Genomic DNA, 26,310 nt, shown 5'->3' with positions numbered 1-26,310 from the left:
TGGAAATACAGAGGATTATAAGAGAATACTATGAGAAATTATATGCCAACAAATTGGACAATCTAGAAGAAATGGATAAATTCTTAGACTTATACAACCTCCCAAAATTGAACCAAGAAGAAATGGAGAATCTGAATAGACCAATCACAAGTAAAGAGATTGAAATAGTAATCAAAAACCTCCCAAAAAATAAAAGTCCAGGACCAGATGGCTTCTCCAGTGAATTTTACCAAACATTCAAAGAAGATTTAATACCCATCCTCCTCAAACTATTCCAAAAAATAGAGGAAGATGGAACACTTCCTGAATCATTCTACGAGGCCAACATCACCCTGATACCGAAACCAGACAAAGACAATACAAAGAAAGAAAATTACAGGCCAATATCGCTGATGAACATTGATGCAAAAATCCTCAACAAAATATTGGCAAACCGAATACAACAATATATTAAAAAGATCATACACCATGATCAAGTGGGATTTATACCAGAGACGCAGGGATGGTTCAACATCCGCAAATCAATCAACGTGATACATCACATCAACAAAACAAAGAATAAAAACCACATGATCATCTCAATAGACGCAGAGAAGGCATTTGACAAGATACAACATCCATTTATGATAAAAACTCTCAATAAAATGGGAATAGAAGGAAAGTACCTCAACATAATAAAGGCCATATATGACAAACCCACAGCTAACATCATACTCAACGGGGAAAGACTGAAAGCCATTCCTCTGAGAACAGGAACGAGGCAGGGCTGCCCACTCTCACCACTCCTGTTCAACATAGTACTGGAGGTTTTGGCCAGAGCAATTAGACAAGAAAAAGGAATAAAAGGAATCCAAATAGGTAACGAAGAAGTGAAACTCTCACTATTTGCAGATGACATGATTGTATATATAGAAAACCCTAAAGAATCTGTTGGAAAACTGTTAGAAACAATCAACAACTACAGCAAAGTTGCAGGGTACAAAATCAATCTACAAAAATCAGTTGCATTTCTATATGCTAATAATGAACTAACAGAAAGAGAGCTCAAAAAGATAATACCATTTACAATTGCATCAAAAAGAATAAAATACCTAGGAATAAATCTTACCAAGGAGGTGAAGGACCTATACAATGAGAACTACAAGACATTATTGAGGGAAATCTACGATGACATAAAGAAATGGAAAGATATCCCATGCACGTGGATTGGAAGAATAAACATAGTTAAAATGTCTATATTACCTAAAGCAATCTACAGATTCAATGCAATCCCAATCAGAATCCCAATGACATTCTTCACAGAAATAGAAAAAAGAATACTAAAATTTATATGGGGCAACAAAAGACCCCGAATAGCTAAAGAAATCCTAAAGAAAAAGAACAAAGCAGGAGGCATCACAATTCCTGACTTCAAAACATACTACAAAGCAATAGTAATCAAAACAGCATGGTACTGGTACAAAAACAGACACACAGATCAATGGAACAGAATTGAAAGCCCAGAAATAAAACCACACATATACGGACAGCTAATTTTCGACAAAGGTGCTAAGGACATGCAATGGAGAAAGGAAAGTCTCTTCAATAATTGGTGTTGGGAAAACTGGACATCCACATGCAAAAGAATGAAAGTGGACCATGTGCTATCGCCATACACAAAAATTAACTCAAAATGGATCAAAGACCTGAAGGTGAGACCTGAAACTATAAAACTCATAGAAGAAAATATAGGCAACACACTATTTGACATTGGGTTTAAAGGAATCTTTTCGGATGACATGCCTACCCAGACTAGGGAAACTAAAGAAAAAATAAACAAGTGGGACTTTATCAGACTAAAGAGCTTTTATAAGACAAATGAAATCAGAATCAAGATGAACAAACAACCAACCAGCTGGGAGAGAATATTTGCAAAACATACATCTGACAAGGGGTTGATCTCCATAATATATAAAGAACTCACACAATTGAACAACAAAAAAACAAACAACCCGATCAAAAAATGGGCAGAGGAAATGAACAGACACTTCTCCAAGGAAGATATACAGATGGCCAATAGGCACATGAAAAGATGCTCAACATCACTAATCATCAGGGAAATGCAAATCAAAACAACACTAAGATACCACCTCACGCCCGTTAGAATGGCTATAATCACCAAGACAAAAAACAACAAATGTTGGAGAGGATGTGGAGAAACAGGAACCCTCATACACAGCTGGTGGGAATGCAAATTGGTGCAGCCTCTATGGAAAACGGTATGGAGATTCCTCAAAGAATTAAAAATAGAGATGCCCTATGATCCAGCCATCCCACTACTGGGAATCTATCCAACGCACCTGAAATCAACAATCCAAAGAGGCTTATGCACCCCTATGTTCATTGCAGCATTATTCACCATAGCCAAGAAGTGGAAGCAACCTAAGTGTCCCTCGACTGACGATTGGATTAAGAAAATGTGGTATATATATACAATGGAATACTACTCAGCCATAAAAAAAGACAAAATCGTCCCATTTGCAACAACATGGATGGGCCTGGAGCGTATTATGTTAAGTGAAATAAGCCAGAAAGAGAAAGACAAACACTGTATGATCTCACTCATATGTGGAATATAAACCAACACATGGACAGAGAAAACTGGACTGTGGTTACCCGGGAAGTGGGGGTGGGGGGTGGGGGGTGGGCACAAGGGGTGAAGGGAGTCATATATGGGGTGAAGGACAAACAAAAATGTACAACCCAAAATCTCACAATGTTAGAAACCATTAAAATATCAATAAAAATGCAAAAAAAAAAAAACCACAATGAGATACAACACTACATGCCTATTAGAATGGCTGACAAGACTGACCATACCAAGTGTAAGCAAAGATGTAGAGAAATGTGAACTCTTGGACACTGCTGGTGGGAATGTAAAATGGTATAATGTATAAACACTTTGGGAAACAGTTTGGAAGTTTCTTAAAGAGTTTAACATAAGTGATCCACTCACTCCACTCTTAGGTATTTGCCCATAAAAAGGAAAGCACATGTCCATAACAAAGACTTACATACAAATGTTCATAGCAGCTTTATTTGCAATAACCCAAAACTAGAAACAACTCACATATACATCAACACGTGACTGGATAAACAATTTGTAGTATATCCACAGAACAGAACATTACTCAGCAACACAATGGAACAAATTGTTGATACACACAACATGGGTGAATTTCAAAAGAATTATGTTAAGTGACAGAAGCTAGACAAAATCAGTGTACAAATTGTCTGATTCCATTTATATAAACTCTCGAAAATGCAAACTAATCTCTAGTGATAGAAAGCAAATCAGTGGTTCTTGGGGGAGAGGAAGTCACAGAGGGGTGGGAAGGAGGGATAACAAAGGTGCATGAGAAAACTTTTGAAGGTAAGGGATATGTTCACTATCTTGACACTGACTGAAATTTTCATAGAGGTACACCTTATGGTGGAGGTCATAACTTATCAAAGCATACCATTTAAATAAATGCAGTTTGTTTTCTCAAGTATATTACAATAAAGCTTTTCTAAAAATAATACAGGTTGTATATAAATATTGTAAACCAGAGTTCTTATAATTAGCTCAAAATCAACTCCATTCATTCACACAACAAATATTTATCTAGCACCTACTATATGCCAAGCACTCTGCTAGGTTCCAGGGTTACAATGGTGAGCAAACTGACATGGTTCCTGACCTCATGGAGAACACAGTCTGCTAGGGGAAGCAGAGATTAATAAAAGATGCACACAGACACATGGATAATAAAAACTTCACAGACAAGTGCTGTCAAGGAGACAAGCACAGTGAGATGACACAAAATAACAGGGAAACCAAATCTGATCTAACGGAAAGGTCAGTATGGCTCCCTCAAGGAAGCGACATTTAAGCAACACCTAATGGAAGAGGAGGATAACAAGTTGAAGATGTAACTTTCCTCTGAAGAGACACTAACACAAGCAAAGGCTCTGAGGCAGAAGAAAGCATGACCCTTTGAAGGAATGGAAAGAAAGTCAAAAGGGCTAAGGGTCAAAACAGTGTAGACAACACTATTGGTCACCTCTCCAGTACTATCCCATCTCCTCTTTCTCACTCCTATCAGAATCACACTTAGGTTCCAGCAGCCACCCTCCTCCACACATAGTCATGTGCTTTAGAGGAAGATGACTCCATTCTTGATTTTAGGAAGTGGATACTGTTGCGACTTAAGTCAGTCATGGCCACCTCTTTTCTCCCTGCCAGTGATTAGTTAAAGAATGGCATGAGTGAAAGCAGGAAAAGAAGTTATTGCATGCTCTAAACAAGAGATGGTAGTTTGGACCAGGGAGTTGTCAATGGAGATAGAGATTTGCCCGGAGAAATAAGGTAGAGTAACATGTACACGATGTCTCCTAGGTTTCTGGCTTAGGTAAATAAAGATCAATCTTTTCCATATAGTCAAAGCCAGAGAAATATTTTTTAAAAATGAATAGTCTTATGTTATTCTTAATATATTTCTCTTAAATAAACCTAATTAGAACTAGTCAAGGATCATACCTAAAACATATCTCATACTCATGCAGGATACTGGCTTCAGAAGTTCATGCAGACTTATCAAGAATGAATGAGGCTAACTAGATTTTGTCTTACAATACAAATCAATGTTTTCTAAAATTCTAACCTATAATTAACAATCCTGCCTACAAATAACATCAATTTCTGAATATCATTTATTTTGTCTTGCCTGCTTCAAAAAATGATTTAAGCTAGCAAAATGTCCAAATCAATTAAAAGCCAAACCAAGAATAAAGTAGTCCAAGGATTTCTGACCACTCTTGTGTTACCTAAAATTAATTTCAGAGAAATTAGATGGAGGTACCTAATCAATTATGCTCATCAAATTTATCAAATTAGGTCTCATAACAACAGTAATGAAGGTTCCTGTTACACATACCAACAGACCCAGGCAAAAATATAACCTACCTTGACAAGTTGATGAAGTGCCATTTCTTTCAGAAGGTGGTGTACTTGGACTGTTGAAATGAGGTGAAGTTTTTCGGTCCTCGCCATCGTTTGTAAAATTCTTTGAATGTCACGTACAACGACGTGACAATGGTACTTCAGCTTTTTTGCTTAAGCTTTCATCCGCTGGCTTCCCTAAAAGTGAAAGAACCTCTATTTATAATATTTCTAATTCAAAAAACATTAATCATCCTTTGCAGCTACAGTGAGCAAATTCGATGAGCAACCACTCGAATTTGCCCAGGATTGGGAGGTTTCCCAGGCTGTAAGGTTTTCAGTGCTAAACCTGAGAAAGTACCTGGCAAATCTAGACAAGTTGGTCACCCTATCTGTAGCATCAAATTAGGACAGGAGAGAAAGACTTATGATGTCAGAGACATTTATAGAGAAATTATCATCAATTTGCATAACTTACAAAAAGATAATAGTGAAAGATTAATAATGTAATAAAGGCACAACCGCTTGAGTATTCGTTTATATTGAGACTTATTAAAATATCAAGCAGAGAGGATTAAAAGAAAGACCAAAAGTATATTCTTAGTTACTGCTATTTCTTTAAATGAATCATTCTGGATAAAAAGCACTTTATTATATTTTTTTCAAGTCCCAATAATCAAGCTGAATATATCAACCAAATACTCACCACGAAGAAGAGACTATTGCCACGCTAAAGCAGCACAAAGTAAGACTAAGCTTTTCCCACTTTCTGTAGGGCTCTCCAACAAACAATGCTGCTTACTTTTTAATACTTGGACAATCTATTGACACAAAAACAATAAAAAAAATCAGTAAACAATTTACTTCATTAGGGTCTGTCTCCATCACAAGTACAAACACAACAAGAAGTAAGGTTGTACTTGAGGGAACATAGCAATAGCAGAAGGGAGAATTAGTATTTAGTTCAATCTAGACCTTATGCCTTTATCTTTCTCCCTAAAATTATGTTGGACTTAAAAGCATATAGGCATAAAAGAAATGAACAAAGCAATTTGTGCCTTAATGATGCAAACACCGTCATTTCTGTAAAACGAGAGTACACTAATATCTTGGATGAAAACTTTATGGAGGATACTGTTAGGGGGAGTATAAATCGCTACAACCACTTTGGACAGAAATTAACAATTACTAGCAAAGTTGAAGTTACCCAACACCGGGAAGTCCAGTCCTATGTATATATCCAAAACCTGTCCCACAGGAACATAAGGAAACATGCATAAGAAAGTTCATAGCAGCATTGTTTAGAATTGCAAAAGAATGTAAACAACTTAAATGTCTGTCAAAAGGAAAGTGGATAAAAAAATTCTGGTATATTCATACAATGGAATACTACACAGCAATTAAAATAGATGAACAATCAATAAGGCTACTTCTTAAAAATAATGTTAAGCAACTAAAAACACTTCTGAACAAATATAGGTACAGTATCATATCATTGTACAAAGTTTAAAAACAGGTAAAGTAATGCTCTATATTGTTTACGGATACATACGTATGTAACAAAAGTATAACAACACGTCTAGGAAAGAAAAAGCATAAATTCAGCATACTAGTAATGTTACTTGCAAACAAGGTATAAAGTAAATATGGCAAAATATTAAGATTGAACAACTCTGGAAAGTTGGCTTACTCATTGGTCTATTAATTTTCTAAATGATTGGAACATCTCAAAAAATATGGTGAGAAATATAGTATTCTGTGTAAAAGACAGTAAATACTTTGTAGAAGGTAGTAATTCTGTAAATAGAAGTGCCAAATGAGCTGAGAATAGTTTTCAGAATATTCTCCTTTGCCTACAAACCATATACAGTTTATAGCAATCAGGATTATTTTTCGAAAAGTTACATGTTCTTCCATGAACCCAGCAAATATTTTCAATCCATTTACTATCTGAGAAAATGAATGTAGTCACAGATTCAGTATACGTTATGAATAATCAGCATCTTTATCATAATGAAGACTTAACTGCTGAAAAATACTTGCAGAATTCATTATAGCAAGCTATGATGGACAAGCTTTACAAGGAAAGTTCATCTTCACCCCACCAACTGTACATTCAGACCATATTGAAGAGTCATGCTTTCCTGTTTACTTAGATTCCTAACTGCATCAGAAACGAAAATCAAGACTGAAACAATGCCATTCAAAGAAAACCAGATACCCAACTAGACTAGGACAGAAGTCTAGAAATAAAAAGGGGATTCCTAAATGTATAAACAAAACAAATGCAAGTAAAAGAATTTCCTAGTCTTAACCATCACAGTGGTTGAGAACATGTCTCGGAATCTGACAAATCCGGATTTGTATCCCTACTCTGCCAAAGCTGTGGACCAGGAGGTAGAAGTACGAGTTCTAGATCAGGTTCCCACAACTCAGATGTGTTTCCTTGATCATGTCTTCACTTCTCTAGACTAAGATCCTCATCTGTAATAATCCCTAATTGAAAAACTGTTGTAAGGGAGAAAATGCCTTGGCACACAGTAGGTGCTTGATAATTCTGATTTAAAGGTCAGAAGGGTATAATGAAAAGAAGATGGGCTTTGGAGTAAAGCAAGCCTAAGTGTGAGTCCCACTGTGTGAATCACTGAACCTCAGTCTGTTTCTTCATCTGTGCAATGGAGATAAGATTATCTACCCGATAGAGTTTTGATGAAAATTAGCCAGGCATTGAGTTAAGAATTAAATAAAGTAATGGATAGAACTTGCCTAAACTCCAGTATTTGACACAGAGGAGGTGATCTACTTTAATCTCCACCTCTTCTAAACCACCTATGCTTAATCTAGGATCCAGAGACGTAAGTCAGAGACTGCTCTCTTGCTATTGCGTGCAGAAGTCTTGGTACATGACTGCGTTTCTCTGAAGAGAAAGTCCGTGGATTTCTCATTCCCAGAACTATATCCTAATAAAATAACTGAAAACAGAGGGGAGACTGATATGCACTGTTATCAACTGAGGACTTCCTTGCAATAGTGGAAAAAAACGGCAAATTCGACCTGGGGATGGAGGGATGGTTAAAAGAGTAATTCAACAGCTTATGAAGCCAATTATACCCTGACCCCTAGCCTATGTGTTCCAAAACAAGCTAAGAACCACTATTCTGAGGTATTTCCCAGTTCTACTATTCTGTGATTCTATCTGTGCAACTCTTGTGTAGAGATTTGGTGGACTCTAACCCCTTCACCCCAGCCAATAACGCAACGCCGGCTAGTTCCTCAGATACAGCCTAGAAATCCATCCCGCCCACAGTTGCAGCAATCCCCCAGGGGATAAAGCACGAGCCCCGGATCCGCCTCCCGCCTTAGTCCCCGCCGCCACGAGTCAGCGGGGGGCAGAGGGGGCCCGGGGCCTCTCCCTGGGGGTTAGGACAGGCTCCCTCCGGCCTCCGCACGTTCAGAACCCGGAGGCCCAGGGACGTGGTCACCCCGACGGCCCGCATGCGGCCAGGCGAGAGCAGAATGCTCTCTTCGGGCAGGCTGCACACCACCCCAGGAGAGACAGGCTGGCCTGTTCTGAGGAAAACCGAGGCAGCGCTGCCTGGGCTCCGAGTCCCGGGCGAAAAGGAAATGGTATCTGCGAGTACACACTGCGGAGCCTGGCAGAGAGGAGAGGCCCCAAACCTCTCGCCTCCTCACCGGGCTGCCACTCCCTGGCCGAGCGCGGACTCCGGCGCCTCACCCGCTCCCTCCTCCGCTCTCTCCAGGCCGCGCGACAGCGCTCTCCCGGACGAATACCCGCCTCCCGCCCCCTCGACTCCCAGCACCCAATCACCCGCCAGAGCAGAAACCAAGCAACCAATCCTGGCGTGAGGTTAGGGGGCGAGAACCCTGGCCCCCGAGGGAAGCCTCCGCAATAAAAACCAACGCAAAGTATTTCGTGGCCCGGAGGCGAACGCTTGAAGAGCGAAGGATGGGAGCACAGCGCAGGGTTTAAAGGAAATTCTTCTCCGTTTTGAGATTTTGAAACTGGCGACTTAACCCGTGCATCCGTTTCCTTGGAAACTCGCAGTCTCATTCTTCAGGTCTGTAGACCAAGCGAAAGGAAAGCCTTGCTGAGTTCTTCCCAGAGCGCCCGTCAGTGCCGCTCAGCTCACGTTTCCGAACTTCACGGTGGCCCGGGTGTCGCACAGACGGAGGCGGGAACTGCCAAACGCCTGAGCCCGGCCAGGCGAGAAGGCTGGTTGATGAGTGGCCGCAGACCCTCAGGATGTTCCAGGCTTCCCCGGATAGCGACTTCAACCAGATCAACGCCCTAGAGCGCTCCCGCCCCGGTCACTTCTGCTCCATCAAGGCTCACCCGCCTTCTGTCCCTCCTAAAACCGGGTTGTTATTCTTTGCCACGAAGTACACTTCAGTTTCCTCAAAGGTAGGGAGTTAATCGTGATCTCTCCAAAGTGTGATTTTGTCAATTTCTGAATAGCCTAAGCTTGGCTCCGATACTAGTGTCTCAAAAAAGTAAAACGTGAGACAGTTTCTCAAGTTTGAGCAACTACTTTGGGGAGAGGTTTTATGCAGGCGGAGCAGCGGGAGGAGAGTGGATTTGTTTGCTTCCCTTTCAGTTTTACTGCATCTTCCCCAATTGCAAAATGTACAGCGCTAAAAATAAATTCTACCTTTTAATTTAGTAATCTCAGGCTCAAAAATTTATCCTAAAAGAGTAATCCAAAAGAAAGAAAAAGTAAAAATATCTAAATTGATAACATTGCCTATTGTAATCCTGAAAAAAGTCATCAACCTCCCGGTCTAGTAATAGCACCCTATACGGTTATGATACATCAGTTTGATCATTAGGAAGCCAATAAAATAATTATCAAAAGTAAACAACTTGCAAAAAAAATTTCATATAAAGTTAAATGAAAGAAAGCAGACTCCCTACAGGGTATTATGAATTCCATTATGTGAAAATATATATGCATAAGCAAAGATGGAGGGAAAGTATAAAAAATGTAACTTACTGTTAAAACAGTGGAATGAAGGACAATTTATCTATACTTAAAAATATCTTTAAATTTTTATTCTGCTTTTACAATTTTTTTAAATATCAAATCCTTTAAGTAACTGCTCCAGGGAAACTACTACGATTTTCGATTTTCCTCCACTCAATTCCTAAGGCTCTCAACCGACTCTAGCCTTGTATGGCCATTTGACGTGTGTGGCGTTAACAGAAATGGATACACGTAGGCTCTGGAGCCAGACAATCCTGGATTCCAGTCCCTTGAACTGTTCCTTTCAGGTGAACGTTAGTGAAAGAAAACACAAAAAACTACAAGTTCATTTGATAAAGAATATGAATGTTTATAAACCAATATTCAAAATAGCTGCACACATCTGTTTTCACTTGAATAAAAAAAATCACATTGTGACAAATTTTGTAACCTTAACTTAAAATACATGAATATTAACATTTACTAATATAGTTACACATTTTGTTTACATCATCAACGAATGTGATGAAAAACAGCATGTTGTTATTTAAACACAGCAGGTTTTGACCAGCCTTTGAAAACTGATCCAAGAATGTGCGCTGCATTTAGTTAGAAACCATTTATTTCAACCTTTTTTGAACTCCTAGAGGTTTCCTACTCACATAAAATATTCCAAAGCCTCAGTTTAAAATAAAACAAAACAAAAGAACACAGGACCGCTGTATTTAATCTTAGAAGACTACAAAACTGCCTTGTTTAAAAATATGAAAATTCTTACAGTATTTTTTAAGTGTATGCTTTTATTTTTCACATCGAACTTACTTGATTGAACATTAAGCATCTGATATCTCAGGGAAGGCCAGCCCAGTATCCTGTTTTTCAGAGCTGACCAGGTGTTTCTGATACAATCTATGGACCAGCAGAGACCCATTTGACTAAAGAAGAAATAATTAATGAAGTGTTCTCTAAACATTGTTGCATAATGGAATCAACTGGGGAATCTTAAAAAAAAAATACTAACGCCTGACTCCCAACCGCAGACATTCTGATTTAATTGACATGGGTTCCAATTGGGGATCAAGAGTTTTAACAGCTGTCCAGGTGATTTTAATGTGCAGCAAAATTTGGAGCCACCACAATGATGCAAGACACAACAGTGATCTAAATCACAATTAGCCACAAATGACAGATGTCTATAGAGGAGAACTCACTTTTAAAGAAGTTTCTCAAGTTGGAAATACTTTATAGTTTCTCTCTGTTTCTTAAGATCAAATTTATGCTTTTTCTGGAAGTTATAATGACTCTTTAATTAGTAGTCTTCAGAGGGGATTTATATTGTTAAACACTCAACAATTTTTTTTAATCATTAAGTTTAGGTTATTGTATATAATCACTGCTATACACTTATCTATTACGTGTAACAATATACTGAAATTACCTTCTAGGCATCACAGTATTAAGAACCATCCATAGTTTATTGACTGTTTGAAGCATTCTCCACAGAACCCCTGAATTCAATAGCTGGTTCATATTGGATGTTAATACTTCTGCCTATGGTATAAGTTCACTGGCAGAGAGTAGAGTCAAGCGTTCTAGAATCTGTGTCGTTTCCATATGTCTTACTGGGACAGCTGAAAATGCTAAAGGGGAAACTTAGCAGTCATAATCTAAATTCTATACAGCTTAGCAAATAAGAAGTAACATTGCTCTATCAGACTACAGGCCAAACAAATCAAGAAAACAGTGTTGCTCTAAACGTAAAACTTTCAATCCTAGCCATAGTTTTGGCCATACTTAAAATAAGGACCTTAAGAAAAATTCATTTAGCTGTAGTTATTTCACAAAGAACAAAACATATCTCATTTAAGAAATCACATTAGTGACCCAAAGAGAAGGCCCTCAACCTGTGGAATCTGATGTATCTCTGGGTTGACAGCATCAAATTGAGTTGAATTATCTGACGACTAGCTGGTATTCCAAGAATTGCTTGTTGGAGGTGTGGGGAACCCCCCACGTGTGAAAAGATGAATCTCAGAACACCATTTATGGGCATACACCCAAAATGATTGAATGCAGAGGTATAAAGACATAAATGTACACTTGTGTTCTTAACAGGATTATTCAAAATAGCCAGAAGCTGGAAGCAAACCTGGTGTCCATCAACAGATGAAGTGACAAAAAAAAAGTGGTGTATACAGACTGTGGAATACCATTCACCCTTAGAAAGGAAAAAATTCTGACACATGCTATGACAAGGACGAACCTTGAGGACTTTAATGCTAAGTGAAATAAAGCCAGCCACAAAAGGAAAAATACTGTATGATTCCACTCATATATGGTACTTAGAGTACTCAAATTCATAGGAATAGAAAGGAGAATGGTGTTTCCCAAGAGCAAGAGGGAGGGACAACAGGGAGTTGTTGCTTAATGAGCACAGAGTTTCAGTGCAAGGTGAAAATGGTTCTGTGGATGGTTGGAGGTTATGGCTACACAATAATGTGAATGTACTGCATGTCACTGAACTGTACACTTAAAAATGGTTAAAATGGTCAATTTTAGGTTATGCATATTTTATGACCATTTAAAAAAATTAATTATTTTTAACAAATGAACAAACACTAGCTACATGCAATAGCATGGATGAATATCACAACCAAAATGCTGCATAAAAGAAATTATATTCAAAAGGCTATATATTTTTTAATTCCATTTATATAAAATCCAAAAAAGAAACAAAACCGAGGTCTGGCTTCCAGTAATGGTGGAGTGGCTTGTTGAACTAACACTCTCACAGATAACAATGATAAAATCTGCACAAAATATTATATGTCTATATATAGAATCATGTATTTATATGTAATACACATATAATAAATGTGTATATGTGTGTATGCATAAATATCTTCCGAAAGCAAGCAGAACTGAGAGGGAGTCTTCCCTTAAATGATGGAAATTGCACCAGGAGATATTTGCAAGCTTGAGTCTTTTGCCTCAAAGCATTCTAAAATCTGTACATGGCACAGACGGGAAAAACTACAGTCTTACTTGTAATGTTAGAGGATGTATTTTGGGGCTAACAAAGTAGCTGGAAAGTTAAGGGAGAAATTCTGGAAGGGAGGGAGACACAAAGAGGAAAATCTCAAAATATGTATGTAAGTCTCCCCCCCACACACACACCAAATTTGCAGATCTTTGAACAACACCCATGCAGGGTAGGCTCCAGAAGGCCTAGTGTAAAAACAGCAGTTGGAAGATGAGAGAAGTGAATGAGGATTTCAGCTATGCCCACTGTAAAGGAGAGAAGATTGGAGTTTCAGTCCAGCCAAGTTAACTCCCTGCTAGAAAAATAACAACACTCTTCAAAGGAATACAATAGAATCCAGAGTCTCTATAACTATCATTCATGGTTTCCAGTACACAGTTTAAAAAGTCATGAGATTTGAAGAGATGGGAAAATGTAATCCATATATGACCAAAAGCAGGGAGTAGAAACTCTCCCCAAGGTGTTGCAATTATCTGACAAGGATAAGAAAGCAGCTATTATAAAGATGATCAAGGTGGCATGAAAAATATTCTCATAATGAATGAACATATCTGGAAACTCAGCAGAGAAATGGAAATTACAAAAAAGAACCAAATAGGAAGATAAAAAAAATGCTTTTGAGTTTACATGTACATTAGAAACAGTAAAAGAGGGCCGGCCCCGAGGCTTAGCGGTCAAGTATGCGTGCTCCACTGCTGGTGGCCCGGGGTTCGGATCCCGGATGCACACTGACGCACCGCTTCTCTTGCCATGCTGAGGCTGCATCCCACATACAGGAACTATAAGGATGTGCAGCTATGACATGGAACTATCTATTGGGGCTTTGGGGTGAAAAATAAATAAATTAATTAATTTAATTAAAAATAAAAAGGAACAGTAGAAGAAACATGTAGAGCAATAGAAATTATCCAGTCTGAACCAAAGAATGTAAAAATTTTGAAGAAAAATGAAGAGAGCCTTACTTGTGAGATGATTGAGTCCCCAGCAATGAGGGGAGAGACAGAAAAAATTAAATGAGGCAGAAAGGCAAATCAATAAGTAATAGCATACAACTTCCAAAATTTGGTAGAAAATCTAAAATTTTAGATCCAGGGAAGTCAGCAAACCCAGAAAATAAAATACAAAATAAAACCAGATCTGGGCACATGATAGTCAAGCTGCTAAAATCCAAAGATAAAAATAAAATCTTGAAAGCAGTCAGGAAAATACATATATAAAGGGGAAGACAATACATACAGGGAGAAATAATGTCAATGATGGATGATATATTATCAAAAACAAAAGAGACAAATCAACAACAAAATTACATCTTTCAAGTGTAGAAAGAAAACCCAAAGGTCAACACAGGATTCTATATTTAGCAGATCTCACTTTCAAAAAGGAGGCAGAAGCCACAATAGTATTCTGCACACCTATTAGGTGGCTGAAATAAAAAATAAAATTGCAAATATCAAGTGCTGGTGAGGACAAGGAGCAACTAGAACTGGGAATGCAACATGATAGTTGCATTCGGATAACGGTTTAGCAGGTTCTTATAAAGTTAAACATACACTTATTATATGACTCAGATATCCCACTCCTAGGGATTTACTCAAGCAAATTGAAACTAATGTTTAAACAAGAATCTTTGGGTGAATCTTCATAACCATGTTATTCATAATTGCCACAAGCTGGAAATAAATTAAATGTCCTTCATCAGGTGAATGGAGAAAGAAACTGTGGTGAATTGGGACATTAGAATACTACTTGGCAATAAAAAGGATAAACTCTTGATTCACACAACAACATGGATGAATCTTGGCTGCATTTCTCTAAGTGAAGGAAGCACAATTCAAAAAGCTGTACAGTATATGATTTCATTTGTATGACTTTCTAGAATAGTCAGCATTACAGACATGAAAAATGATCAGTGGTTGCCAAGGGATGGAATGGGGGAAGGGGTTGACTACACAAGGACTGTATGAGAGAATTTTGAGGGGTGAGAAAAACAGCTCTGTATGCTACTGTGGAGGTGGATATATGACCATAAAGTTGTCAAAACCCACAGAACTGTACACTACAAAGAGTGAATTTTACTCTGCAAATTTTAAAAATCAGGATGCTGGGGAACTCAGATGAAATGCAGTGACAAATGAATCTCACTGTATTACAAGCATGTGACATAGCCACACATAATGGGTGGGGATGAAAGGTCCTGACCTAAGTTACTTGGGAAGACAGTGTTTTGATGGGATACTGTAAAACTAAAGTACTGTACACAAACACTGTACTCTAGGTGGTAAATTTGTTTTTCATAAGGGTATGGATTAGCAATTCTGAAACTGGTTGACACATTAGTAAATATATTGTAGCTAACTGGAGTTAAGTTTCTCACTGTTGGTGAAAGAAGTTAAAAATAAACAAAAGGAGAATGCTAGAATAAACTCTGTGGTGTTGGATAGGAGTTGGAAGTATCAGTATGAAACCGTGTCTCTTCTAATATATCTATCCAGATAGATGAATAGATTGATATGTTGGTAGATTGATATATAGATGTGTATACCTGAGTTTATATTCATACATACGTTTCCAGGCTCTGCTGAGAGGGTCCAGAAGCAGTGACACCCTAGTATCAATGAGCACACTTAGCTCCCAGATCTTGGTTTCTAAATATCATTCTCCAATAAAAAGAACCAGGTTTCCTTGGAGAAATGGCTAATTCTAGGGCTGGAGATGGGAAATACAATATGAGCCTGGACCATCTTGTAGTGCCAGAAAGTAGAAAAGTGCTTTAAATAAAACACAGCAAATGATGAGATGTGTCAAAAGGAATCAATCTGAAAGATTTCTCAATGGCTCAAGCTGGAAAACTGTGAGCAACATAATAAATAATGGTAGCATTGGATTATTACACAGAGAATAAAATAAATATCCATGAGTCTATACTGACATAAAATAGATTAAATAAGAAAGGAAGAAAGAAACAGGAATAAAAAAGAATAAGAGAAAGAAAGGAAGAAGGACGGGAGAAGGAGGGAGGGAATCTTCCTCACAGAATTCCAAATAATAAATGTGGCTGGATAGCATGAAATAGAAAATCGCCACTAGAACACCACAGTAATAATTATTGTGGGTTAGGCTGACTGATGAATGCAAAAACTGTGGGTGAAACTTTAAAAAAAAAAAAATTTGCAGAGCCTCAAATCATCTGCCTCAAACTACATAACGTTTTTCTGTTAATTACTTTAAAAGACCTATGACTATTGAAAGCAAAAATTATAACACTGTATTGTGGGATTTATAACATGGGATGATGTAAAATTTATGACAACAATAGCACAAAGGACAGACAGAGGTAAATGGAACTGTTCTATAGCAAGTCTTCCATATTTTACATTGATTAAACTGGTGCACTATTAAGTCTAGGTAGGCTGTGATACGTTAAAGATGCATATTGTAATCTGGACCAACCACCAAAAATGCAAAGGTGTGTCACTTAAATGCTAATAAAGGAATTAAACAGCATACAAAAATGGTTTGTACAAAAATGTTTGCAGGAGATGACCTGCACGTCCCCAGGAGGAAGAAGAGCCCACTGCGGGGCATCCTCAGAGCAGAACGCCCTCAGCTGTGCCGAGGAGCAAACGCTGACACACACATGTTGGGAGAGACTCATCAACCTCATGCTGAGGGAAGCAAGCTGGACAGAAAACAATACAAGTGGGATGATTTCAGCCAAGATGAACCTATGCTGAAAAAACCAGAACAGTGGTTGCCTCGGGGGAAGGAAAAAATTGCCTAGGAAGGAAGAGGAAGGGGTTTTCTGGGGGTGATGGAAATATCCTAGTCTTAAAGGTGTGAAGGTTATATGGGTATGTTTATTTGCCAAAAATGTAAGGTTGAGATTTGTGCCTTTCAGTGTGCGTACTTCTTACACCCCCACACACACAAAGGACTAAAAGAATAATAAAGTGAGGTGGGAATGGGATGGAGTGTGGAAGAAACAAAAATGCCAGATGATTAGTAGTTGTTGAAGCTGGGTGACAAGCCTACTATGCTGTTTTGTTTATTTTGTATATTGTTTAAATTGTTCTGTAATAAAACACTTGTATAAGAAGACAAACTCAATATATAGTGTTCGCTGGTAAGATGTCAGCTACCTTTGTGGAGGAAGGAGGGAGAAAGGGATTGTTGGGACCTGAGTGAAGCTGGTGTTAGTTCTTGGTCACACAAGTGTGTTCACTTTGTAATAATTCTTTGAGGTTTACATGGATGACTTCTGCATATATTTCTACACGCATGTTATACATCAATAAACATTTTAAATCTGGCATATTTGCAAAAAGATCCTAACTCAATATCTCAGGATAACAGCAGTGTTTTGTTTTAAAGTGGAACACGTTCACTCATGACATCATCAGATGGATTTTAATACTCCCAAGTATCTAGTAATGCCCTCACCCTTGAGTGGCCCCCCGGGTCGTTCCATTTTTGCTTCAATTTGGCAAGTGGTATGGCTTTGAGTTTTTATGATGGGTATGGACCCTTAAGGTGGGTGGGTTCCAAGGGGAGGATCTCTGCAGCGACCCTGATCACGGGGTCCAGAGGGAAGATCATGGCAGGCTGGATGGATGCAGGGGATGGTAGGACAGATGGCCTTGAAAAGGCAAATTCCAGGATCCCATGCACCCGGTATTTCCATTTTAGATATTGAATTTACATTTCAAATACTGGCCAGGGAGCGTCCACCAGGGCTGCAAGCATTCTCAGCAATAGCCAGGCTGGTGATCCCCACTCCTACCTGAGTACTGGCCTCAAAGGATGCAGCCCAACCACACAGCAAATACTCTGGGGGGTGGGCAAGGCATGTAGAGTTGGCATCGTACAGAGAAGAGGCGGGGTAGAAGGTGGGGTGTAGAAGCATAGGGGCGTGGGCCAGGGGTGGAGGGAGAGGTGGGAGTTGGGTCCCCTAGCTGTGCATGCTGAGTGCTTTTGTCTCAACCATTCCTGGCTGGGAGCTTGAAGGACTGCAGAACTACAACTCCCAAGTTGCTCTGGGCACGGGGCTGTGCCTAGCCCTGGGGGGAGGAGCAGGGCGGTGAAGGCTTGCCTGAGGGCCAAACAGCCATTGACTCAGGACTCTGGTCCTGCACCGGCTCCAACTGGACTGAGTACCAGAGGGATGTGACGGGACGAGAGGGACCAGGGAGTCTGGGTGTGGCAGTTGCATGGGCAGCCGCGGGCCTGCAGCGTGCAACTGCTTTTGTCCAAAATTGAAGCTGGACTCGTGCCTCTTCTCCACCGCCTCCCTCCTTTGCTTGATTCCTCCTCCCCCCTGTGTGCCTGTGGGTCTTTCCACAGCCTCTTACCTAGTCCAGGGCCAGGTGCTTCTCTAAACTGCTTATGGGAGCTGGTTTGACATCCCAGAAACTTTCCAGTTTGCCTGCTGCCCTCTGCCTTCTCCAGCCAAAGTGCCATCATTTCATCAGCTTTTGGGAGACATTCGCCCTTGTGGCCCCTCTTGAAAGCACAACTTAAGAGCTTTGTAGGGTGGTAACATTGGCTGTTGCTTGCCTTTTTTGCAGATGTGGAAGTTGAGGCATCTGTGAGGTTAATCACTGTTTTCCCCAGGATCCGCTAAGAGCAGAGGAGAACAAATCAATTCCCAGGCAAGTATCTAGTAGGCCATTTTCACCAACCCATTCCAGTGCAGAGGCCTCCTAAACAGCACCGTTAAGATGAGAATAGCTTAAGTATTTTGCTCTTTAGATTAATCACCTAATCTCAGCTCAGTCCTGAGTGGCCAGTCTCTCAGGGACAGGGCTGGCGACTCTGACCCCTCAGGAAGAGATTGGTGGTCCAGCTTTGGGAGAGGGATGTTCATGGTAGACAGCACCTGGGCAACATTTGAAACCCGTCAGCTTTAACATCTCTGCTTTGGATTCAGGCAAGGTTCCCGGATAAACATGCCTAGGGACAGTCAGATGTACCGTATTCTTTAAAAATTGATTACAGCAGTGAAAAGAACAGAACATTAGATATCCTGCTCATTTGCAAAAGATAAAATGCAAGCAAGACTTTCTTGTTAATTTTTTTCTGCTCATTCTCTTGGCTGTACTGTACGCTTGAATGCAGAAACAAAAAACTTGAATTGCCATATTCTCTTTTCCTGAGATTGGTAAATTAACTTAAAAGTCTTATTGAAACCTATGGAGGAATGATTAGCTGTTTTCCTGATTTATGTCATCCTTAAAAGTCTGGGCATTGAACTAAATGAAAACAAGTCCTTGTTTATATTACACATCCCAATAGGTTACATTTCTGATTACTGAATGTGGAATATTATCAAAACAACTGGGAAACCTGATCATGGAAACTAGACCCTGTCACTTTGTCAAGAATTTGCCTCTTTATGAATTAATGACACATGAATTCTTTAACGTTTTTGTAAAGAAAGGATGAGAAACTCTGCAGTGTCTCTGAATGTGGCAAGATGGGGAATTATCATTAGACCACATCCTCGGGTTCTTCTCTCCTGTTCAACAGGCCCGGGTGATAGTCCGTGTTGTCAGGTGCAACGCCGCTCCCCCAGCCCCCAGTGTTCCATCCTACTCTGGCCTGTGACCTCTTCAGGGGGTTCTGATGACACTCGTCCACAAGTGTTGGAAGGAGACATTGTAACATGAGGATATTCCTTATCTTGAAACAAGGATTAATGGAGAGGAAAGTCTCTGGGTCTGTGTGCTCCAAAGCACTGCTGTTGGAGTGTGGCTTCAGTCACCACTGTGCTCCCAGCAGTCCCCACAATGGCTGCCTCAGACATTTGATCTTCTGGTGCAACCACAGAAGCTGTTGACAGAGCTGGGCGCTGGTCGTGGTGAAGTGTCTTCCATCAGATTTTGTGGCTCTGACCCTCCTCTGCTCACCCCCTTCCCATTCCTAACTGCTGCATTGATTGCTTTGTAGTTGTTTCCTAGGAGCCACTGTGTGTAAGTGGATTTCACAGTGTCTTTAGGGACCCACCCTCACTACACGAGTCACTGTACAACAGCCACTTATCCTGGTGTAGCCCATGTTCATCCTCTAAAGTGGAGCTGTGAAGAACCCTGCTTACTCGGAGCTCCTTTCATTCTCATGCTGCTGGGGCTGCTTACGAAGCTGGGCATCTCGTCTTTGGTCTCATCACATTATTCTTTTCATCGATTATTCTGAAGTAGGATACGACTTTGTTAATAATGTGACACTGGCTGTCACAGGCACTTCTATGTATCTTCCCCAACAGCTCTGTGAAGTAGACCTGTGATCCCCATTTTACAGGGGGGACACTGAGACAGTTTCTTGGTGCATTTTGAGTCTCCACCTGGAGCTCCGCCTCTCAGGTGTGTGCACTTAGCAGGTGTTCCACTTTGTCCCTCTCTGCCAGCCTCCCCAAAGGCACACGGCCCATCCTGAGTCCATTGTCTGATTGTTGGCAGTCACCCTGCACAAACAGGCCCTGGGTGGGGAGTGGACTAGCAGGGCGTGGTTGTCCGGACTACCCTGGGCAGATTCTATGTTTATTGCGAGAGCTGGAGCAGTGGAAGATACTGACCGTCACTCGCCTGGAAGGTTTCTTATGGAGAAATACTTCACTGACTTTCTGCAGGTGTCGTGTCTTCTTTGTCTTCCTTGCTCCTCTGGGCTTTCTCCTACAGCCCATGCTGTGCAGTAACATAGAGAACAGAGACTGGTGAACATCATACTGTTGCCCTGCACCAAACGGTCACATCACTCATTTTTCTAATTATGAAAGAATTACATACTTTGTAAAAAAAGTCAAATTATACAGATCTATGTAGAGTAAAGTGAAACCTTCCCCTTCCATCCCCTTCCCTGCAAACTCACTCCCCTACTCAGAAGGAAGTATTGTTAAGAGGTTGCAGCTTATTCTTCTGGACATTTCCAATGAATTTATAAATACACATAAAGTTTTTTTAATATAAATTACATAATTACATCGTTTTTCAACTTGCTGTTTCCCAAACCATATATCATAGATGTCTCTCCTTATCAGTATACGTCACTCTAACTTAGCTGTTTAGAAGTTTTGGAGCTACTCCAAAGAACAGGAATACCACGATCTGTTTATTTCTTCTTTGATAGAGATGGGGTTATTTCCAGTTTCACTATTATACATAATGCTGCAGTAAGATCCTTGTATGGAATTTATTACACTGCTACTCAACTGCTCAATTTGCTTTGTTCCCTTTTAGTCAGAGACTATGATATATTTGTAACAATTTTATGGGAATTATTTTATAGGGAAATTAATTTTATCTCTGAATAAAGACATTTATGGGGAAACTTGACTTCAAGGTCAACCATCTCAGTATTCTGGAGAAAAATCATGAAACTTAGAAGGTATTATGCTTGCTGCATCACATTCTAACAAGTCAGATTAACAATTTAAAGTTGAATGTTTGAGCTGGCCCGGTGGCGCAAGCGGTTAATTGCGCGGGCTCCGCTGCGGCGGCCCGGGGTTCGCGGAGGCCCGAGGTTTGCAGGTTCGGATCCCGGGCACTCACCGACGCACTGCTTGTCAAGCCATGCTGTGGCGGCATCCCATATAAAGTGGAGGAAGATGGGCATGGATGTTAGCCCACGGCTAGTCTTCCTCAGCAAAAAGAGGAGGATTGTCATATGTTAGCTCAGGGCAGATCTTCCTCACAAAACAAAAATAAAACAAAATAAATAAAGTTGAATGTTTGTATAGCATCTACAGTCTTTGTTCAGAAGAAGGATGACTTTATCTTGTCTTGAAAACTTCTGACTCCAGGGGCTCTCAGTTGGGCTTCAGAGAGGATAAGATGTTGGTGTTGTATCTGTTTCTCTTCAGCTGTAGGCTGCATCATCTAAAGATCATAGAATTGAACATGGTCCAATCGATATATACGATTTGGGTCAAAAATTCAAAGTAATGAACCCAAGATAAGAATCTATAACTTTGGATCTTAATGAAGAATTTCCTTTGATATCCTCAAGTCTCTGTGATTACTAGTAAAAACTCACCTATGGATGAAGAGATGTGGTTCTGCTGGCAATGTCTGGCTTGAACATCCATAGTTAAGGCTGCCACATCCCTAGGTAGATTAGACTTGACCTCTCTACGACCTCTGCCCTTGTTCCTTGACCTGGGAAAAATAAGAATTAAAAAAAACTGTTGTTACTAGCACTGAATGCTAGAAATGCCCATTAAAGAGTGAGTTTGATTTGGTAAACCAAAGGGAGTACATGCAGAACAAAGTCTTTAATATCTATGAAATTTCAAAAAGTTCTAATTTTTTTAAATGTAACTTTATTTTTGCAACAATGCAAAATGTATATATACGAATGAAATATCCCTCTGTTCATTTCTTAAGTTGTTTCCATTGATTTGATGGATTTATCCTCTAATCAGGATTCCAAGTGTGAAAGAACATCTTGGTCTTGCAAAGAAAAGAAGCCATTGATATTTGATTTTCTTTTAGCTCGGCATCCTACAGGTTTGAGGAATAAATTATCATGTAATGATACAATGATTCTGAAAGCTAATTGTTAATTAGAGGGGTGTACGGGATGATTGAATGGTGGTTCATCCCCACGGTCAGGGGTATTGTACACATGGATATGTAAACACGATTTAGGAGGCTGCTTCAGCCCTGTGACATCCCAGAGAAACACAGTGCAGGAGGATATAGGGGCATAGCCGTCTGCCTCGATCTCCTGGGTTACATGCAGATCCAGAGGTCTTGACAGTGGCTTCAGAGCAGCTAACTTTTGTCTATTTCTCCCCTTCCTTCTCTCCAGCTTATCTCAAACAGTCCTGACTATCATGTTTTAAAGTAAGACCAATTATAGTTATTTACATGAGCTTCTTGTTCATTATTGCAGAGTAATAATCAGGGATACCATTAAATATCATTTAATCTACCTAATTAAATTTGTTGTACCTTTTAATTGATTAGAACACTAAAGTTAGTTCAGAGTTTGATATTCACCAAGTGTGTTAATCTGCTTACAACTGCCATGTGCCTCACTCCTCTTAGAAGTGTATCTTTGGCCCATCACAAGATTTTAATGACTCAAATCACCATAAATTAAGATAATGCACTGTCTTTTTGATGACCGGGAGGCACATGGGTCCATTTTGGAAATATGCCCATCTGTCTTTTCTCCCCATGGGAAGTTTCTGGTCACTAGGTCTCCAGGTGGCTTGCACAAGCCCTAGGTCTGTAATAGCTTGGTGCCTCTCTTTCTACTTGGGGTAGAAATAAAAGAGATTAGAGAGACTTATTAAAGTTTTGGTTGCATGAAGTCTTCTATGAAGACCATCCATGCATATTGTTCTGGATAGCTCTCTGTTCCTAAGACTACTAGTTATCTTAAGGGCTTGTCGGGAACTGTGAAAGGTTTGATGTTTTACCTTACGTGCAAACCAATTAGTTAGCCTACAATGGTCTTACAGATGCTGGCAAAAGTCAGGAGTCCCATGCCTCAGAGACAAAGGACTTAATGACACAACAATAGCAGTGGCCAGAGTATCAGCATTTGCACCGGTTCACTAAATCTCACTTCCTACAGGGTGATACACAGTGGGCCAGGTGACATGCAGAGGGTTGCAAGATCTCAGAGCCTAAGGAATTCAAATCTTTGATAACGGGCAGGATGTCTGCTAACCTTTGCCCTGGGGGCGGGGGGTGTTATTTTTATTATACTGGACAGTAAGCAAGCCTTCCCTTTGCTCCAGAGGAGGCCACTATTTCTATCTTCCAAGGCTGACAGCTCTACACACATCCTTGAAAAGATAGCCTGGTTTTACTGGCTTTCAAAGATAAACTTGAATGAGACTTGATCATCATTCAGTTCTTCTGTTTACTTTATTGGGATTGTCCAAATATGCTCTTTTCTCTATAAAGTTCACTAACTTTATTCATACATAAGAGATGCTTTTCTTTTTATTTATTAAGTTGAAATTTTCTTATTAGAGAAAATGATGAAACTATTATGGGTTGGATGTGAAAGTATGTTTTTCCAGGAAAAATGTGAGAGTAGATCGGTGCTCGCAGAACTTTGCCAAAAGGAGCTGATAGCAACTTAAATGATTTTAATTTGAATACTGTTTTATACAACTTTCTTCCATTTACTTCATCCTCTCTGCTTCCTGTAATTCCCATATGAGAATGGGGCAGTTTCAGGGATTCACTGAATTCATATACAGTATTCAAATGGTTTTGTCTGTTGTGTTTTTTTAATTGAGATAAAGTTGACATACAACATTAAATTAGTTTCAGCGGTATGACATAATGATTCAATGTTTGTATATATGTTGAAATGATGACCACAATAAGTCCAGTTAACATCTCTCCCCATATAGAGTTACAAATTTTTTCTCTTGTGATGAGGATATGGCATATTTCAAGGTGCAGAAGAATCAACGATTATGTCATACTTTTCCATATACAGCTTGATGAATTTGGACATAAGCATACACCCTTGAGACTGTCACCACCATCAAGGCTACAAACATATCCATCATCTCCCAAAGTTTTCTCTCACCTCCTTTATTACTATTATTCTCTGGTAAGAACTCTTAATATCTACTCTATTAGCAAATGTAGCTAATATGTATGCATGTAGCGCATGCAATACAGTCTTGTTAGCTGTAGGCACTATGCCTTATCCTAGATTTCCAGAACTTATTTATCTTGATAACTGCATCTTTGTATCTTTGAACATTAGCTCCCCATTTCTCCATCTCCCCAGCCCCTGGCAACCACCATTCTAACCTCTGCTTGTGTGAGTTTGACTATTCTAGATTCCACAAATAAGGAAATATTTGCCTTTCTCTGTCTGCCTTATTTCACTTAGCACAATGTCTTCTAGGTGCATTCATGTTGTCAAAAATAGCAGCAATTTCTTCTTTTTTCAATGTTGACGAATATTCTATTTCTTTATCCATTCATCCATCAGTGACGTTTAGGTTACTTCCACATCTTGGCTATTGCGAATTTGCTGCAATGAGAGAGAGGGCAGGTATCTCTTTGAGACCCTGATTTCAATTCCTGTGGCTGTATACCAGAAGTGGGATTGCTGGATCATAGGCTAGTTTTCATTTTTGGAGGAAATTCCATACTGTTTTCCATAATGGCTGTATTAGTTTACATTCCGACGAGGTTTCCTTTTCTCCACATCCTCACCAACATTTGTCATCTTTAGTTATTTTGATAATCGCCATTATAACAGGTGTGAAATGATAGTTCATTGTGGTTTTGATTTGCATTCCCTGATTTGTGATGCTGAACACCGTTTCATACACCTGTTGGCCACCTGTATGTCTTCACTGGGAAAATTTTACTCTGGTGCCTTGACCATTTTTTAAATTGATTTGTCTTTTTGTTTTTGAGCCAAACAAAAAAAGAGAACAAAATTTCCAGGCATTATGGGTGCTTTCCTGTTGATGCAGATGGCTTTGTATTTACAGTGGTACAAAAAGATCATGTTTCGTGCTTTTTCTTCAGCTTGTCATAAGACCAGCAGTAGCTGTGGCATGGCAGATAATCGAGATCTTCTGGGTTTGAAGGTTTGCAAAATAAATGAGTGGTAAGGAATTTTTTATTTTTCCAAGGAAATTATTGTGATCATAGTCCATGGAATCTAGGATTGATAGGTGTAGGAGAAAATTAAGGTGAGAATCGTTGATCTGGCATTACTACTGATATTGAGGGACAGCTATCTACTGTATGACTGTTTGAATAAAAATATTAAAGATCAGGAATTTGTGGTGAGTGAATATGTTTTCTGAATTATTTACTTTTGAACATAACCATTTGGATTATGTGAACATCTGGGATATGGGAGTAAGTTGCTAACAGGGGGTGGTTGATAACGTCACTATTGATTTAATCTCTATGAACACCAAGTGGTCAATGGATTAAGCAAATGAGTAGACAGAAAACACAGAAATGGTAAGATTTGGGATTTAGTAAAGGACTGGGGACCGACTGTCCTGAGAGGGAGTGCCAGGACTTGTGGGGTTGATAGTGACAAGGAAAAGAAGAGAATAGAATTACACTCAAAAAAGGAGGGCGTGTTAACGGGATGGAGGGGGAAATGATCTGGAGGAGCCTTGAGTTTGACCTTGAGCTTTCTGTTCTTGATGCAAATCTGCCTGATGACATCCCAGGAAACAGGTCAGATCTATCCCCAGAGGATAGAGGGAGGGTGGAAGTACAAAACAGCCAGGATAATTGTCCTAAAAAGGCAGGCCTCCTTTATCATTTGGCCCAGTTTCAGGATTTGTTTTTATAGGGTAAGAGGAAAAGAAG

The sequence above is a fragment of the Diceros bicornis genome, chromosome 19 (genome assembly GCF_020826845.1).
Source record: "Diceros bicornis minor isolate mBicDic1 chromosome 19, mDicBic1.mat.cur, whole genome shotgun sequence".
In the NCBI taxonomy this organism is placed as follows: domain Eukaryota; kingdom Metazoa; phylum Chordata; class Mammalia; order Perissodactyla; family Rhinocerotidae; genus Diceros; species Diceros bicornis.
Note: the sequence above shows the minus strand (reverse complement) of the source record.